The sequence below is a fragment of the Glycine max genome, chromosome 20 (assembly GCF_000004515.6).
Source record: "Glycine max cultivar Williams 82 chromosome 20, Glycine_max_v4.0, whole genome shotgun sequence".
In the NCBI taxonomy this organism is placed as follows: Eukaryota; Viridiplantae; Streptophyta; class Magnoliopsida; order Fabales; family Fabaceae; genus Glycine; species Glycine max.
Window position 1 is genome coordinate 19636071 of NC_038256.2, and position 11664 is coordinate 19647734.

Below are 11664 nucleotides of genomic sequence, written 5' to 3' on the forward strand. Positions count from 1 at the left end.
CTTAAATGCTTAACCGAGACTTGCACTCCCGGTTAAGGGACCAGTAGTTTCCTTTTAACGGTTCCTGGGCCACCCCCTGATATTGGAGGAGGGCCAACTGTGCGAGCACAACCAGAGAGGGAGGCTATCACACAGCTACTATGCATACTGGGGCAAGATTTCACCCGTGCTGCTGCAAAGAGAAGAGTGCGGACCATGCGCACCAACATGACCACTCTTACACAGATATAGATGACATTGCTACTTAGCAACATTCTGCCCAGCGACCGCAATGCCAATCTCCCCCTGCGGAAGTATCAGTTGGTCTGTGCCGTCCCGACATGGGTAAGTATGCATATGGTTCAACTGATTTCTGATACCATTTATTTGTTTGCAGGGATCGCACCCACAAAGACACCCAGTGAACCTGAAGAAGTCCAACAGGGCCCTGGGGTTTCCAGCTCTGGTTACGGGCCTCTATCAGTCCTACAGGGTGCTCGTACCCCCCCGACAAGGTCACATCATCATAGGTAAGTATGCACATCACTCAACTGATTTCTGATTTCATCTATTGTTTGCAGGGATCGCGCCTGCAAGACACCTAGTGGACCCGAAAAAGTCCAACAGGGTCTTGGAGTTGTCAAGCTCTAATTACGGGTCTCTGTCAGTTCTACGGAGTACCTGTCACCTCCAGCAAGGGCATCAGGCCCTCTACTAATCGAGCTTTCATCAAGAAGTATTGCGTCTCCAGGCCGGCGCAGGGTGAAACACCATAGCAGCCTGGGGATGGCCGGCAGCGGGCAATGGACACACCGCCACCACCTTTAGAATTCACCTCTGCTCATCCACAAAAAGGTTTGAGTATTGCCTACGACACATGGCCGACCAATAGGCAACCAAGTCCAAAGCCAAAGGTAAGCAAAGTACTAGGTCAGTGACTGACAAGTCATAAGGCGTCCAGCTAAAGACGTTAAAGAAGCGCTACTAGGAGGCAACCTAGTACCTTTTGAATCTATGCTTGTTATTTGATCACTTTTATAGTAGGACGCACCTAGTTGCTCATGATCCTGGGGATTTAAATAAAACAAGCGCAAGCTCGGAAGGTAGTCATACTTCACAAAATATATATATGTATGTTTAGGTAGAGAGATACCTTAGATGTGCGTGTATGTAAACAAAAAATTACTTCACAAAATATATATTTGTATGTTTAGGTAGGAAGATACCTTAGATGTGCGTGTATGTAGCAAAAAAATACCTCACAAAACATATATATGTATGTTTAGGTGGCAAGATACCTTGGATATGCATGTATATAGCAAAAATACCTCACAAAAATATGCACATGTTTAGGTAGCAAAATACCTCATGAAAAAAAAAAGAAAAAAAAAAAAAACAAACAAGAAAAAGAAATAAACAAATGATAATAAAAAAAAAAAAAGAGAAAAAAGGAAAATGAGTTGTCAAGCTGAAAAACCAACATGCTTTTGAAAAGAGATGACTTCCAACTTTTCTTTGAAAAAATTCACTGATCATAACTAGTTTTTGAAAAGATGTGTATACACCTGAAGGGTGAATGCTGTGAAGATTTTCCCAGACGCCCAAAATGGACTCGGATGAATGCACAAAATTGATAAAAGAACATATTTTGGAAACATTGGGTTGACTAAAATAGAGGAAATGAATCCTGAGCCCTAGCATCACATGACCATAAAAATTTGACACTTGAGTGTCCGCATAGGTGCATGCATGACCAGTTTTGCATAAAATTTCCAAATCATCATTTTTGCATTTGTGTCATGGAAATAATGTGGGGCATCCCTTTTTATCCTTGAACCAAACCAAACCCTGACATGTATCATGTCTAGCCATTCTACAAGCCTTGAGCCAAAATCCTGACTCACCATAAACCTTACCCTCGGAAACAAAAAAAAAAAAGGAAGGAAAGGAAATTCCCAATCAAAGAGTGGGAGAAAGAGAAAAAAGAAAAGAAAGGAAATTCCCAATCAAAGAGTGGGAGAAAGAAAAAAGAAAAGAAAGAAAATTCCCAACCAAAGAATGGGAGAAAGTAAAAAAGAAGGAAGCTCCTGGTCAAAGAAACCAGAAGAAATGTGCAGAGAGGTCTTTGGACCAGACAATATCTGAACAGTACAGAATTGTCACCAAATGAACAAGAAGAAGGAAAGGAAACCACGACCTAAAATGGTCTTCTCCCTTTGATTACCAACCAAAATCCCGTGCGCTAGCGACTTTTTTTCTCGCCCCGCACTAAACAAAAACAGAAAAAGAAAAAAGCCAGAAAAATCAAAAGCCAAAAACACACAAAAGCCGAAAGAAGAAACCACCAAAAGAACTCATTCCCAAGGGAAGTCCTATTTGATCCATGATCACGCATGTAATTTTTGATTTGATAGGAAATAATTTGCAAAGTCAAGTCATGACATATCTATGGTTCGGAATTAGGATGAAACACTTACCTGTGCGAGATTGATACACTTTGAGTAGATTTCTTCTATTTTTTTTCGAACCCAGTGTTTCCTCTAAATGGTCATTTAGAAACGAAATGCTAACATCCAAAATCTCATTTATGGTTATGGGAGATTTCATCAGCAGACTCTCCTTCCCCGGTAGACGCATTGTTTTTCACTCAAAAAAAGGCATATGCTGCTCTAAGTCAGTTGGAATATTTGTCTCTTTGCTAAAGCATGTTTGCATTTTAGTGGAGAAAACAACGAGACTTTTTCAAGTCTCACAAGTTATCCAGAACTACGTAGGTCTGAATTCCTCATGGGAGGATACGTAGGAGCAAGAGCCTCGCTTTTGTCGACCACACCGCCTTTTGTTGCCATGACTCAAGAGCTGGTAGCACGCGGAGATACCTTACGGTTATCCGCACCTTTTTGTCATCCAGAGGCGGCGGGCCCGATGACAAGCAGAGACCAAGTTTGGTCATTCTGCACCCATGATACGCGGAGATACCTTACGGTTATCCGCACCTTTTTGTCATCCAGAGGCGGCGGGCCCGATGACAAGCAGAGACCAAGTTTGGTCATTCTGCACCCATGATACGCGGAGATACCTTACGGTTATCCGCATCTTTTTGTCATCCAGAGGCGGCGGGCCCGATGACAAGCAGAGACCAAGTTTGGTCATTCTGCACCCATGATACGCGGAGATACCTTACGGTTATTCGCACCCTTTTGTCATCCAGAGGCGGCGGGCCCGATGACAAGCAGAGACCAAGTTTGGTCATTCTGCACCCATGATACGCGGAGATACCTTACGGTTATTCGCACCCTTGTATCATCCAGAGGCGGCGGGCCCGATGATACGCGGAGATACCTTACGGTTATTCGCACCCTTTTGTCATCCAGAGGCGGCGGGCCCGATGACAAGCAGAGACCAAGTTTGGTCATTCTGCACCCTTGTATCATCCAGAGGCGGCGGGCCCGATGATACGCGGAAATACCCGAGTGGTTATCCGTATAAACATTCTTTTGCTATCTGTAAGACAAAACGCTTGATAGCATGCAGAGACTGACATAGTCTTCTGCACCTTTTGTTCCTCCAGGAACAACAAGTCATTTACATGCGGAAATTTCATGGTCGCCCGCGACTCTCGTCAACCGGGAGGAGCCAAACTAGTGTCATACACTAATTTTCGGGGACCTTTGCTTGATGACATGCGACCATTCTTTGGTCCTTGTGAGGTGCTTGGCACCCATCATTAGGCAATTTGTGAAATTTTGGGAACAACAAGTCATTTGCATGTGGAGATTTTATGGTCACCCGCGACTCTCGCCAAATCGAGAGGAACGAAATTAGTGTCTTATCTTTACTTTCCTTTTATCTCCAATAAAAGACAAGTAAAGAGGGGCAACTGTCATACCCTAATTTCGTCCGGGGACCTTTGCTCGATGACGTGCGACCATTCTTTGGTCCTCGTGAGGTGCTTGGCACCCATCATTAGGCAATTTGTGAAATTCCAGGACATGCCGAAAAACCAAAAAAATATTGATGCACAATCCGTAAGTTTCCGTGACACACCGGAAATCAAATGGAAGCATCGTTGCATAATTAAGTGAGGTTCCGTAACATTCCGTAAGTCAAAAAGGGGATGATTATGTAATCCGCAAGGTTCCGTAACATTACGGAAAGAAAACAAGTATCGTTACGAAATTCGTAAGTTTCCGTAACTTTACGAAAAAGAATCACCAAAAAACAGCAGAGGGGGGTGTACTTAGTAAAAATGGGGGTGCAAATAGCACCCAGGCCCACTTGGGCCCTCCGGAATATTCCTCCAGAAGGCGGTTGCTTCTGGAGGAAGCAACCTTGCTCGCCTGGGCGAGCTGGGCGGCAACCACCTCCCCTATTTTGCTATAAATAGGGGAGGAATGCAAGAAGGAAGGGGTCCAGCCCCTTAGGCACTTTTCTCTCTTTCGAATTTGCTTGGGAAAATTGTTTCCGTGAAGAAAATCTAAGCCGAGGCGCTTCCGAAACGTTTCCGTAACGTTTTCCGTGAGGAATTTCGCAAAGATTTCAACCGTTCTTCGACGTTCTTCATTCGTTCTTCATCGTTCTTCGATCTTCAACGGGTAAGTACCTCGAACCAAGCTTTTCGATTCATTCTATGTACCCGTAGTGGTCCACATTGTGTTTCGTGCATTTTTATTCTCGTTTTGTTTACTTTTTATACCCCCTGTTGACGTGCTTAAGCCATTTCACTTAAGTCATTTCTCGCTTAACTTAAAAATAAAATAAATTTCCACCGAACGTTTGAATTGTATTATCCATTAACTTCGGTTAAAATAAATTCCGACCGTTCGGTCGTGCCGTAACCACGTTGGAAATCAAAAAGAGGTAAAAAAATAATATAATAATAAAAAAAAACATCTTTTAGTAAAATAAAGCGGAAAATCAATCGGACGTTTTCTCTTTGGGATTTCTCATTCTTGATCGAATTGATTAATAACTAAAGTGAAACTAAGGCTAAAATCAACTCGCCTAGTCAAGCTCGTCCACAAAAATAGGCTAAGTTCGTCATTTCAATTTTTCACTAAGTAAAATGGATCATTTTTAAGGTCCAACGCCTTAAAATGATCACCACTTAAGTAAAAAAGAATCATTTGATAAGAAAGAACTACGTAGGTCTGAGTTCCTCATTGAGGATACGTAGGAGCAAAAGCCCCGCTTTTGTCGACCACCCCAAGAGATCGTTAATGGTCCAACGCCTTAACGTTTCTCCCCTTTCAAAATCAAAAGACCGTTTAATGGTTCAACACCTTAAATGACCTTTTGTTCAAAACATATTTTGCAAAAAAGACAAAAACAACTTAACCAAACACTTTATTCCGAAAGAACTACGTAGGTCTGATTTCCTCATCGCAAATTGAGGAATACGTAGGAGCAAAGGGAAACACCCTTGTCGACCACAAAAAGAAAAAAATATAAAAAGGATATAAAGGATATAAGGACATAAAAGGGAACATAAAAATCAAAGTCATGTTTGCACATTCGATTAAAGGCTGCCGTCCCTTGGGACGGACGTGTGGGGTGCTAATACCTTCCCCGTGCGTAAATACAACTCCCGAACCTTTTCACTTAAAAGTTCGTAGATCGCGTCTTTTCCGGTTTTTCCGACGTTTTCCTCAAATAAACGTTGGTGGCGACTCCGCGCGTATTCCTTTCATGGAACACGCATCCCGCGAGTCACGCGTCGCCCTCCCGCCGAAGGGTAGGTTGCGACAGTGAGAAAATGAACTGTTGAATGGATTTCATTTTCAAACAATGGCCTTCTCCAAGAGAGATTCCACTCCCACCCTCCATCTGTATGTATTCCCATTGATCTTATGACTTGATGTTGTTGTAGTGATATTAAGTATAGTCTAGGATATTTCTCAGCCAATGATTCCTCCTCCCCATTCCACTTGTCCTCCCAAAATTTTATTTGGTCTTCGCTGCCCACCCTCCACTTCATTTCCTGTTGGATAATCTGTCCTTGGTGTGAACTGGTGAGAGCCTTTTGTAAGTCTCTCCACCAAACAGATTTGTTGCCTACCCTGTCCACTTCAGCCAAGCCTCTCCGTCCTCCATATTTGGAGTTCAGCACCTTAGCCCTCCTCTTTGTTCAGCTTCAAATAGTTTGAATTTCTAAATTTTTTCTTTAAGGTGGTATTAGGTTTTGAAGCTTAATTTGCTTTGGATGTTGACCAACCACTTTGCAATGATTTTGTAGACACATCCTATGAGGGAGATGAGTCTGAAATCACTAAAGGATTGAGGGTCCTTAATCTTAAGAATAAGAGCAATGAAAGAGGAGTTGAGGCCCTTGGGGAAAGAAGCATTCACATGAAATTCTGCTATAAACCTTAGAAACTAAGGCTTCAAATCCTTCCAAAAGTGCTTAATAAATATGAAATTAAATCCATCTGGTCCTGGGCTTTTGTCATTGCCACAAGCCCACACAACCACCTTATCTCTTCCTCTTTAAATGGTTCAATCATCATTTCTTTCTGAGTAGAAGTCAGAGTTTTAAATGAAACCCCATCTAGGTTAGGTCTGATCAAATGAGGCTCATTAAATCTGCTCTGAAATGATGTAGTATTTCTGCCTTTATTATGTTAGGGTTTTCCACCCAGGTGTCACCAATATGCATCCCCCTCAAGGCATTTCTCCTCCTCCTATAATTAATAATTCTGTGAAAGTAAGAGGTGTTGTTGTCCCCCTCTTTGATCCATCTGCATCTTGATTTCTGCCTCACAATGGACTCATGCATAATAGCTTTTTCCCAAAGGTCTGCTTGGGTTTTCTTGAGCTCCTTGACTTGTTGGTCAAAAGGTTGAGCTGACATAGAATTCTCCAAGTCATTTAACTTCTGCTTGAATTTAACTTTGTTTCATGAACAGGTAGTTGTGTCTCCGGCAAAACCACCTCCAAAGCCCGATCCGGAGGTCGATGATCCGCTTTATCTTATGACATTGACCATCCCAGAGCTTTTCTTGAGGCCTTATCATGTTAGATGGGATGCCACCGTGTTCGGGGTCTTTAATCCAGATTTCCCCCTTTGCATAAAGCACGAAGACCTCTCCGAAATCGCACATGGTGGTCAATGTCTCAGCATATCAGTGTTACAGTTGTGGATTTTGTAAGTCATTTTATATTACTTTTAATTACCTAAGTTATTGCTTTCAATTCATAAATATTTAACTTTGACTTAACATAAACAGGCATCGCACTGAAACATGCATACGAGCGGGGAATTCTGATATCTGTGGATTCCTCGAGCCACAGTCCATTTAGAGGTCTGGGCAATCGCAGTTTGAGTCTGAAAGTTACATAAAGACTTGGATGCAAAGTTCAAAACGTGATGTCTATCTTGGAGCTACCTAAATGGGTAAGTCATAAAATAACTGAATTTAATTAATGTTTACTAATGTACTAACCCATATTAATCTCCACTGCAGTGGATACTGGCAGATGGTGGCCATCCTGCCTAAGGAACACCTAATTGTCTGGTTTTGTTCATTGCATAATAGGCCAGACAACTACCTTAAGGGGATTATCAATAGGTTAGTGTTCTTTTCAATACATTTGCATTGAAATACCTCAACGTACAACACCAGTTTTTAATTGTTACTCATCTGGAACAGTGCTTTAAAAGGTCTTGATGATGCTCCATAGCCTAAATCAAAGGCTCCTGCTAGGTGGATTATCGTCAAGGTACGTCATTTACATAAAACTTCCACTTATATATATATATATATATATATTTATGTGTTTGTACACTAGTTGTTTAATTAATATCCAAATTTCATTATGTATTTAGTGTAATGGACAAAAAAGGAAGTACTGAGTGCGACTACTATGTGATGCACTGGATGTCCACCATCATTTTAGGAATAATTGGGAAGCGGTAAGTTTATTTCAAACAAAATCGATTTATTTATAATTTGTATTACATTATTAACTTATTATGATTTATTTCATCATGCAGTATTTTAACGATCCTAGACCATTGGAGCCAAAGAGATTAAAGGCATTGCGGATCCAGTGGGCACAGTTTTATCTCCAAGTTAGAGATCAGGCCTAGGATTTAGGGACATTATCTTTAGCTTTAGTTTACTTTGGTTTAACATTTTAGACATTTTCTATGTAATATGAACATTGAATTCATTTGATGATTATTCTTTATGATAAATCAATTATTTGATGTTTATTATCATTAAAACTGCTTGAAAGCACAATAAAATATTTATTTGCTATGAATTGGGCTTGAAATTGCATTTGACAGGTACAATTTTGGATTTACTGTAAAAATAGAAAGTATATATAAAAAAAATACTTGAAAACAACATCGGTTATTAACAAAAACCGATGTTAATATGGTAAACAACATCGGTTATTTACAAAAACCGATGACGACATGAACCTTAACATCGGTCATACACAAAACCGATGTTAACATTTGTACATTAACATCGGTTATTCGTACATAACTAATGCTACCGTTTCTATATTAACATTGGTTATTTATACATAACGGATGTTAATGTACATAAGTTAACATCGGCTATCTATACATAACTGATGTTAATGTACAAATGTTAACATCGGTTATCTATAAATAACCGATGTTAAAGTTGTACATTAACATCGGTTTTCTATGAATAACCGATGTTATATACAAAGATGTACAACAAATAAGTATATGCATCATTAAAGTTGACATCGGTTTTCTACTGAAACCGATGTTAATGTCATATATTAACATCCGTTTTCGTAGAAAATCGATGTTAATATATTAAATTAACATCGGTTCTTCTAGAGAACCGATGTTAATATATAACATTAACATCAGTTTTACTACAAAACCGATGTCAACTTTCATCATGCATACACTTTTTTTGCTGTAGTTTTTTGTGTTTAACATCGGTTATTTAGAAAACCGATGTTATCATATTTATGTTAACATCGGTTTTTGAAAACCGATGTTAACGATGATACATTCAACATCGTCACTTTCAACATCGATTTTAGAACCGATGTAGAATGCCCTAAATAACCGATGTTGAAAGTGTAATTTCTAATAGTGCTTTCATGGAATGATGCTATGATAAAATCAATGCATTGATGATATCAACTTTTTAACATAGTATTTATGCTCTCGATGCATTTAGTGCCTCAAGTGTGCCTCAAGGGTGTTACAAAATACATCGTTAACCAAGATTTAATCTCTAAGATGGTTGTTTTGTAGAAGGAATGGTTTCTAAGATGGTTATTACATCAGAACCGTCTTAGAAAGCAAGGTCTACCAGACTTTCTAAGATAATTCTGATGTAATAAGTGTCTTAGAAACCATACATTCAAAGGAAGTTATTACATCAGAACCGTATTAGAAAGCAGGGTTTGCCAGACTTTCTAAGACGGTTCTAATATAATAACCGTCTTAAAAAGGTTGCATTTTCGACGACGGTCATTTTCAAAACCGTTTTCAATGGTGTTTCACTTTTAATGGTGTTGGTTATAACGATAGCTAATAACCATCATTGAAAACACAATTTAACCGTCGCAGGGTCTACCAGACTTTCTAAGATAATTCTGATGTAATAAGTGTCTTAGAAACCATACATTCAAAGGAAGTTATTACATCAAAACTGTCTTAGAAAGCAGGGTTTGCCAGACTTTCTAAGACGGTTCTAATATAATAATCGTCTTAAAAAGGTTGCATTTTCGACGACGGTCATTTTCAGAACCGTTTTCAATGGTGTTTCACTTTTAATGGTGTTGGTTATAACGATAGCTAATAACCATCATTGAAAACACAATTTAACCGTCGTTAAAAACTTTTATTGTGGTAGTGAGACATTATAATTTTTCATATTCCAATAAAAGTATCTCTAATTTAAATTTCTTAAATAATATCCTAAAAGCATTAATTAACATTTGTCTTGCTTTTATATATTATTTTTAGCATTGCTTTCACCCAAAGGGTGTACCTATTTTTTTTTAAAAAAAACTAACTTATATGTTAGTTGATAGTTTATAAGTTTGCTAAAACTTATAAATTAAAAATTAAACACTGGTTGAATTAAAAGGGTTTGGTGACATTAACTAATAAATTAGTAGTTGTTAAATGACATAAATGAAATATTTAATTCTTAATTAATTATGTGTGTGTATCACTTTCAATATTTCAATTTATTTCTAATAACATATAATAATTAGGACAACATTTTTTAATTTTTTATCAGACTTAAATATGTTTTAGGTCTTTGATAAATTCACAAATTTTATTTTAAGTTTCTAATAAAAAAAATCTTTGTGTTAATCTCTAATAAAATAAAATAAATTATTTTTGTTTTAGTTCTAATATAACAATTTTTTTTTTATCCTAAAATATGTAAATAATTTATTATTAGTTCTATCAGATACTTTTTAAAGAGACTAATACAAAATCAACACAACATATTTCCTCGACAGTTACTGTACTATATTTGTAGCCTCTTTTATAGTCGTGTTGGGTTGTAGTGCTACAATATTTTTCTATGCATCCACTAAATAAAAATATAAGAAAAACAATTCAAACGTGCCACCTAATTTAAGTTTCACTACCACAAAAAAAAGCTTCTACATCGGTGGAAAATCAGTATCTACGACGGGCCCAAGACCGTCTTTGTTCCAGGTGTCATTGTATGTCAACAACAACGACTTCGGTCAACCTAGCACCCATCCTTGTAATGCAACAATACAACGTCAGTGGCTACAAAAGAACAGACGTTATAAATAAGGATTCAACGACACACATTATGAAGAACCCGTCGTTGTTGTGATCCATTTCAATGACGGGTAGCCCAAAACACGTCGTTGTTTTGTTCCATTTCAACGACGGGTAGCCCAAGACGCGTCGTTGTTTTGTTTCATTTCAACGTCGAGTTAGAAAGGCCCGACTTTGTTTGGCAGTATGTCAACGTCGGTGTCACTAGCACCCGTCATTGTTGGTAAATAACAATATAACGACGGGTTTAGTTAACGACCGTCGTTGAAGTGTTTTGCCTGCTGACGAAATTTGTGTTATGCCATTCAAATTTCAAAAACAAAGCTACATTTATATACAACAAACCAGAAAGGATAAATAACACAATCATGCATGCATGCATTGTTTATATATATATGAAAACAAAAAAAAACCAGAAAGGATACTTCAGGTCATACTAGCAAATGGAAATTTGGGGCTCCATATATTTATATAAGTAATCAAGGGTGTAATAGTTAATGTTTGGATCAATATATGACACATACTACTGCTCCAACCTGAAAGAGTGAAGTCCCATTACTATGAGAATAGCTCTAATGACCCCTGAAATCAGCTGCAGATAAATCCACTGTTTCAAAGCTATAGCTCTAATGACTATAGCTTTTTAAGATTGTGATGTTTCAACTTTTATGTAAGAAACACCAAACTTTTAGTTTATGATACAATAGTGAGTCAATTAAAACGTTTAAGCTTCTTTTTTTGTGCCTAAAACAAGATATGTTCATTGGGAGTGAATATGAGTATTGAGTACTTACCCTCCAAGATATATTTTTTCTGCAAGGATGAAGGCACCCATGATGGCTACGATAATCATCATCAAAGGGCTGAAAGCAGTAACGAAAACACACCCTTTTTTTCTGCATGACAATCCC